Raw genomic sequence first — 8582 nt, forward strand, 5'->3', positions numbered from 1 at the left:
AGCCTGAAAACCTTGGACGTACTGTCCAACTGATGGTTAATCTGAGTTGGGACTGGGACCTGTTAATCAGAAAATCAGAGTGCTTTGGGTTGGAAGGGACTTTGAAAGGCCATTGAGTCCAACTCCTCCACTGTGAACAGCTCAGTCTGGTGCTCAGAACCCCATCCAGCCTGGATGAGATGCTTTGGATCAGAGCATCTCTATGTTGTTGCCAGGTGGTCGCTGAAGAATCCCACAGAATGACGTTTCATAATTAAACTGCTGTAATGATCCTGTGATAGCAAGTAATGAAAGAGGAAGATTTTTGCAAGACAACCTCTTGTGAATGAACAATTTCAGTGCGTTTAAAGATCGATGAGGTGTCTTTCATGGGCGGCCATTAAGAAATTGATAAGACTGCAGCTCTCTGGTGTAGACTGCAGAACTTAATGTTCTTAGCAGAAAAATAGCAGATTCTGAACAAGGTTAACAAAAGAGTGTTTAAAAAATGTTGCCTTGTATTGCACAGGGAAACAATCGCTTTTCCTGTGCTGCAGCAATTAGCTTTGATGTCACATCGGAGTGCCTGCTTCACATTCAGCTTGTGGTGGCCAGCAGGGAAGGGACAAAAGTCTTTGTTATTAATGGCTAAAAAAGGGAGAGAGAAAAAATACTATTCCCCAGTGTCCTGACATAAACTTACTCTGAAATCATTTAAGTCTTGTGTGGGTTTTTCACATCCAAGTGCTGCTGCTGTTCTTTATCACCGAGTCTTTAATGTTGGAAAAGACCTCTAAGATCACCCAGTCCAACAACCAACCCATCCCCACTCTGCCCACTGACCACGTCCTTCAGTGCCATATCTCCACAGTTCCTGAACACCTCCATGGATGGTGGCTGCACCACCTCCCTGGGCAGCCTGTGCCACTGCCTCACCACTGGAGCTGAGAAGAAATGTTTCCCATTCACTCCATTAGTGCTCACAACAAAAGGTCCCTCATGTACAGAGCCCTTCAACCACCCTTCCCATCCCATGGCAGTGGATTTGCAGACTATTCCAGCAAATAAACCTTTGGGTATCACTGTCTTGTGTATGGCAGGGACAGGGTGATGTGGTTAAGTGGGCATAGTGGGGATGAGCTGGCATTTGGACTAGATGATCTTAGAGGTCTTTTCCAACCTTAATGATTCTATGATCCTTAGTCCTGCTGGCCTTGCTGGAGGTCCAGAGATCCATCTAAGGGAGCTTTTGCTGTGTGAGGAATTGCAGGTTTAGTCTTTGATCAGGGCTGATGAGCAGTGATGAGTGGACCAGCAGTAGAGTGACCTAGCAAAAGGAAACGTGGAGTGGGCAAATAATGGCCAGTGAACATGAAAAGCCTGATCTGGGCCTGAGCTGGTGCATGGGTCCAGCAATTTTGGAGAGACAGGATCTAAGCAGACAGGGGAGGAACAATCTCATAGGTGAAGCTCTAGAAACTGTGCCCTTCTAAACTGTACATAATACACTGAGCTACAGTGTGCTTTATGTGCTACAGGGCCATTTCTGATCAGCACTGTCTTCACTTTCCTCATATCTGATTTGGGATTCTGGATGAACATCTATCTTGCATTCGTTGAAATCAGCAGGGGTTGTGCTCTGAGCACACAAAGTACAGTAGAATGCAAAGTATTCCAGAAACATCATGTCCTGGGCAATTTAAACTGGGCTTCCAGGCTTCATGGGTAATACCATACCTCAGTTCTGTAGCGGATCAGAGGGTTCTTTTAAAATGTAAATAAAGTCATGAATAAAGTCATCACACAGCACTCACGTGATGCCTGGATGAGTGTGAAGGGATGGTCTGAGTTCTGAGAAAAGAAGATATATGTGCAGTATGGAGATTATCTTCCATTTTTCCCTTTGTGCACATTTGCCTGCTGCAGCCATGCTTTGTGCAGTATGTTGGTTTTATTAATGGGCAGCACTTTGGAATAGCCATAGAATCATAGAATGGCCTGGATTGAAAAGGGCATCAAAGTTGCAAGAGCCCTGCCATGGGCTCTGGAGTACGATGAGGATGCTCTTGGGAGGCTCTTCTTTCCCACTGTTAATACAAAGGATCATAGTCTGTTGTGAGGCCTTATAGAAGGTCTCTTATCTTTATCTGACTTTCTAAGTAAGATGATTTTTCCTATCCCCACATACATCCTCCCATACTCAGAAGCACCCAGTGCTATGTTCAGGTGACCTGGCCAGGCTCACTCCTGTGACACATTGTTCCAAGGATGCTGCCTACAGGCTCCTTGTTATGGCTCTTGGGTGCCTTTTTGTTGATAAGAACTAGATTTCCCATCTCACGCGAGGCCACAGAGGAGGAATTCTACATGTGACATGCTGTGACCCTATGGCCATCCTCCTGTGGTCCTGTGGCCATCTGAACATAGGTTTTCTGCTGACAGCTACCCTGTGCTGGGGCCATGTCTCTACCCTAAGGTAAGTGTTTTGACTGTTGTCAATCATGTCTTTGGTTATCAGTAGAGATCTTTCTTTAAAGCCTGTCTCTGTTTCCTTTGGAGGTTTTGGACGTGTTCATTCTTACACCATCCATATCCATCTCCATAGTTGCACTACAAGCCTCTACAGACTCATTTTCAAAGCTGTTTTAATCTACACTTGTACAGTGTCAGTTTGTGGTCCACCACATCCACCAAGCCTTGGAGAAGATCATAAAGAAACCCCTCTGCCTCTTGACGAGACCGACCATAACCAAAGGGAAGACCAGGATGGAAAGGGCCATGAACACGGCAGGGGTTGGAACTGGATGATCTTTAAAGTCCCTTACAACTCAAACCATTCTGTTATTGTAAGATTATAGGATCACTGTTTGACTAGAGAATGCATCCTCTGGAAAATGAATCAATTAAGGTCACATAGGTAAAATTAGTGCTGGCATCTCTGAATGGGTAGGAAGGGCAACTGATGTCATCTACCTGGACTTGGGAGATGGTCTTGTACCACATCCTTATCTCTAACATGGAGAGATATGGATTTGAAGGCTGGACAATTTGTGCTATTCTGAACAGCTCTCAGGAGAGAATAAATCCTTGAAGCCTTTCTTGCACTTGTTGATGTCACATGAAGTTTTTCCCTTCCACCTTTCATTCCCTTCCTACCTCTGCCCCTCTCCCATCCATCCTTAAGGCACTGAAGGGAAATGTCTGCTGAATGGGGACTTCAGGGCAGCACTGTGCTGTCACAATCCTGAGTGATACAAGAATTACTCAAGGTTCACGCCTATGATACTTTCCTATGGTAGGTACAAGGAAGCCAAGACTCCTTGAATCACAGAACTGTAGGGGTTGAAAGAACCTCTGGAGGTCATTGAGTCCAACCCCCCTCTCCATCAGGCTCCCTACAGCACATTGCCCTGGAAAGTTTGATCCCAGAACATCACTAGGGAAAAGGTAACAGATTTCCCCTGTATGAAATGAATCTGTCAGTGCAGGGTGGACGTGTTCACCTCTTCACTGGTGGAGAGCAGAAGAAGAGGGCTGCTAAAAACAGCAATTGGTACCTCGGGAACATTAATGCTATTAGAGAGCATCAAGTGCTATCTCTGAACTGTCTTTAATTCCACTGCTCTTACAGCAAAAGTACCACAAGTTTCCAGAGAGTTGAAAATCTCATGTCTCTGGTGAGTAGGAGCCACCTCCTAATTTCTTTAATGAATACCTTAAGCTAGCTATTACTACCTAACACGAATGTGACTTCTATCTCAGGATCTCTAAGCACTTCCCAAAGGCTGATGATTCCCATCCTTCACTGCATTTGCACTGAGCCACGACTCTCACATGGATGTACCAGATAAGTTTCAGTGCTGTTTTCTGTACTCATTTGTGTACTCTAAGCACAGCCATCGTGCAGCTGCTGGCAGGTATTCCTGCTGAAGTTAGAAGAAGCAATAAGTATCTACTGTAAGCATCTGGCTAGTAGAAATATGTCGTAAAATCTCAGGAATATCTGATCCCTCAAAGCAGACCCATTTCTGACTCATAGATAAAGCCCCAGAAAAGGGGGCTGAGCACCTTCTGAGGATCCATTGCAGAGGCATGGATGAATTTAGGCATTACCAGGGTGTCCTGATGAGAATAAAAAGTCCTTTTATGGAAAGAGAGAGTGAAAAGGGGAAAGGGAAAGAGAGAGTGAAAAAGGGAAATGGAAAGGGAAAAAGGGAAAGGGAAAGGGAAGAGTAAGGGTAGGGGTAAGGGTAAGTGGAAAGTGAAGGACAAGGACAAGGGGAAGGAGAAGGTGAGGGGAGGGAAGGGGAGGCAAGGGTAAGGACACGGGGAAGGGGAAAGAGGGGAGAAGAAGAGAAGGGAAGGGAAGGGAAGGGAAGGGAAGGGAAGGGAAGGGAAGGGAAGGGAAGGGAAGGGAAGGGAAGGGAAGGGAAGGGAAGGGAAGGGAAGGGAAGGGAAGGAAGAGTAACAACAACAAACCAACCAACCAATCAACCCAGCTCAATAACCAAAGGTCTACCAAAGATTCCTGGCTCTGAAGTGTGAGGTCCATTGCTACCACTGTGTGTGTAGAGCCAGCTCCATCTAGATCAGATGTGTGATGGCACATAGCACTGGGCTTTAGGGATATCCCTGTGACCCCAATATATAATTTATAATTTTTATTCTTTTCAGTTCGAAACACTATAATGTAAAAGTATGCACTAAAATGTGAAGCTGAAGATGGGTATTGGATGTCCTGGTATCAAAGCCTTTAGGTGCAAAACTAAGGAGATATGCTGAAGGTATGTGTAGTCAGCGGGAACCAAACTGATACTGTCTCATCCCTTCTGCCCTTTTGGAGGTGTTTCTCAAATGAACTATTCCCAGAAATCTACATGGAATTTGCCTTGGAGAAAACTCATTGGAGCAGCCTGAGATAAGGCTCAGGAATGAGCTGAGATCTAAAGGAGGACAGCAGGAATGGAAACTTTGATCTGAGTCCCCGGTACTCTCTTATTTAGTAGTTCAAGCACGCTCTCAGCTGTCAGACAAACTGCCCTTGGAGATATTCCTCATCTTGCAGTTGTTCTGAGTTGTGAAGCATCCACCAACTCTGTCATCCCACGTCAGCATGAGTAAGAGGAGAGAAGCAAACAACAAAGCAGTTCTACTGATGCTAGTGGAGACATTTCACTTCCATTGCTTTAGGCACAGAAGGTTTTGAAGTATATGAATCAAAATGTTGAACAGAATAATAACTTTCTGAAGTTACGTTAGTATGGGGCATTGCAGCTAATGATCTTGGAAGTCCCTTCCAACCCAGGCCGTTCTGTGGGTTTTTGTTTTAGTGCATTCTCTTAAATTATGAGGAAGAGGTGAGTAACTGCCCATCACTTCCCAGGGCAGTGTTAAAACAACTGAATAAAGTCATTTGTGTGTGAGGACAGCAATCCTAGAGACACTCAGAGAAATCCATTAGGAAACAACAGCAAACCGAATGCTGGGATTTACCCGCTACATAAAAGCAGGTTTTGTGATGTCCTTTAAGGAGAGTTTACAAACAGGGCAGAATGGGGCATTTTGGTTATGGATCTGGATATTTTGGTGATGGCAGAGTAATGACGGGACTTAGTGCTGTCACAGCACTTGGAAGAGATCACCCCTTTTTCCATCTCCAAACCTTATGTTTTCCCAACTTTTGGTTTCTTATTCCAATCCAATTCTCCCTTCCTCCATCTCTTTCTTGCAGTTACTTTTCCCTCTTTCTCTAATCCAACAAAGGTTTGATTTCCTCCATATAATTTCTTGGACTACTTCCCTGGCTTTCCTGAGCACAAGAAAAATATGATCTTCTCAGAAGACCTAAAAAGGTAACTGCTAAACTAAACCTATTTTTCTGAGTCTATACCAAATTTCACCTTCAAAGTAATGGGGAGAACAATTTGAGCTTTTCAAATAGGAGCCTACCAGAGCACCTCCCAGCATCTACCATTGTTCTCCAAATGGCTGCCAACTCCTTATCATCTTCCCTTGTGTAGAACAGCAGCTCAGTACAACAGGAGCATCAGAGGACATGAGAAAGCCCCAGGTGACCTTGTCTTCTTTGAATTAAAGGAGGCTTTTCATTGTTAAAACTCAAAATGTATTCCAAAGTTTCTCTCTGGTATGAAAAGCTGATAGTTGTTCCCAGATCCTGCTGTAACTCTTCTTTGGCGGACTTTTCTCTTTAAAGAAAGCCTCCAGTACACGCAGAACATGCTGAAGATTTTTGCTGGAACAGTGACAAGCAGGATTAAGATTCCATGGTGAAGACTTCAGCATATGTGCTACCAGCAAATGCACAGCAACCTCCACTTCTTGCTTTACTGTTACCCTCCGAGAACCAGGAGAAGGGAGTCCTCCCTGCCCCCGAGGTGCCCATTGGTGAGCTGAAGGGACACAAGATCATGGCTGCCTCATTAAAGAGGTGGAAATGAGAAGTACTCTACTTATGCTGTGGGCCTTTGGCAGAAGTTCTGAGATGGTAGAATCAGTTTGACTGTGTGTGCAATGGTGGTTTGTATAAACAATAGCCCACAGCTAGAAATGTGTTGCTGTTGCTATGGGAGTATCAAAACCCTGAGACCTCATTGTGGCCTTCCAATATTTGAAAGAAGTGTATAAACAGGAGGGGGGAAAGACTGTTTATGAGGGTGGGTAGTGATAGGACAAAGGGAAATGGTCTTTAACTGAGACAGGGAGGTTTAGGTTAGATATTAGGAGGAAGTTTTTCACACAGAGGGTGGTGACGCACTGGAACAGGTTGCCCAGAGACACTGTGGATGCCCCATCCCTGGAGACATTCAAGGCCAGGCTGGATGTGGCTCTGGGCAGCCTGGTCTGGTGGTTGGTGACCCTGCACATATCAGGGGGCTGAAACTGGACGATCATTGTGGTCCTTTTCAATCCAGGCCATTCTATGATTCTATGAAGTACAGTGTTGCTGCTATGAGAGAAGAAGGGCTTTTCAGACAGATGCAAGAAGAATGAAGCAAGTGCTGCTGGTCTGAAAAGAAATAGCAGCTGTGGGAAGCATTTCATACTGCTGTTTTTGGCATTAGGTACCACACATCTTTCCCTGCCCTCTCATTTACTGACGTTATTAGGTTGTTTTCTGAAGAGTTAGTTTAGTTCTCTGCCTATGGCTGCTGCATGTTAATGAAATAGTGTTTGTCAAGGCTGAGAAGTCATACAACAACAAGCAATCAAGCAAACAAAGCTCCACAAATGCTGAGCATTCAGTGCTTTTGTAGGTCTATATTCTAAATTTCCTTTAGTTTGCATTCAGCTCTGGATACATTTGGTTGTGCTCTTTGGTAGCCACAGCGTCTATGCACACTGTGCGTTGAGCTGCCCTGAGGAGTTCATAAAGAGAACAAAACAGCCACTGAAACAGAGTCCTTCTCCAGTTAGCAGTAAAACCCACATTGTCTGTTTTAAGAGAAGGCTGCCATTACAGTGAGAGCATTCACAGGGCCTTGTTCTGAAAGAGTGCTGATAGACTACAGATGTGCTTATGTGATGCTGTGGTTCTATGCACCTCCTGCTGCTTGGCCCATGCCTAGTGCTGTCCCATCAGTAGCCACTGCTGCCCACTGTGACACAGAGAGAATACCAGCATAGACAGCGTTCATCCTGACTGTCCTTCCAATGCACTCCATAAGGCCAGGCTGCTGAGATATGGGCTGCAAGAACTGGGGCTGGTAAAAGTGTTCTCGGTCAGTTCAGGTTATTTTTCTTCCTCATACCATGCTGGATCTATAGGGGAAAAAACGGTGCATTACTCTCTTTGTTTCACTTAGATGAATAATTCATCATCCCCTGAGCTGGCCATTGATTGAACTGTAAGATATTTGGACAGATTTTGCATACAATAGAAAAGATGAAGTAATGCAGGAGATGATGAGGTGTCAGGAAAACACTCTTGTAGTGATGAAAACAATTCACTGAGGGGAATGTGCTCTAAATTCATTCAAAGCAGGATTACAAACTTTCTTAAGTAAGCTGGCTCTATGGCACAGCCTTCCTGCATGGGCTCTTCAAATCAGGCTCCTGGACCTGTGCTTGGCATCAAAAACTCCTGCTGAAAAACCGCTCACCATTCTCAGGAAGAGAAACAAATCATGTACCTAAAATCCACCCCTTGTTCTGGAAGTGACTGATAACAAGTTCTAAAAGTCCCCAGGCAGCTAAGAGCTACTGAGTGGCATCACAAGGAGCACACAAAGGCACACAGAGGATCTACTGAGCAACTCTCCCACTTCAGGAGAATTATTTGATATCAAAACGATGGAGAGAGAACACTCAAAGGATGGCACAAAGCAAACTTAAATCTCAACTTTTAACTTCCTAATGTATTTTAAAAAGACAGATAGACATAAATGTTTCTGGAAATAATGTAGCAATGAACAGGCTAAAGACGGGCCCTTTTCTTAACACCTAAATAGGAATTTTGCTCATCTTTCTAAACAAGTAAAATACAGAGGGAGCTACTAAAATGAAAGTAGGACTGGACCAGGCAGTTTCTGCAACGCATCTTACAACAACCAGATGTATCTGAAGAGGGATATGTTTTGAAGGAC

Source organism: Coturnix japonica, chromosome 1 (assembly GCF_001577835.2).
Source record: "Coturnix japonica isolate 7356 chromosome 1, Coturnix japonica 2.1, whole genome shotgun sequence".
Lineage (NCBI taxonomy): Eukaryota > Metazoa > Chordata > Aves > Galliformes > Phasianidae > Coturnix > Coturnix japonica.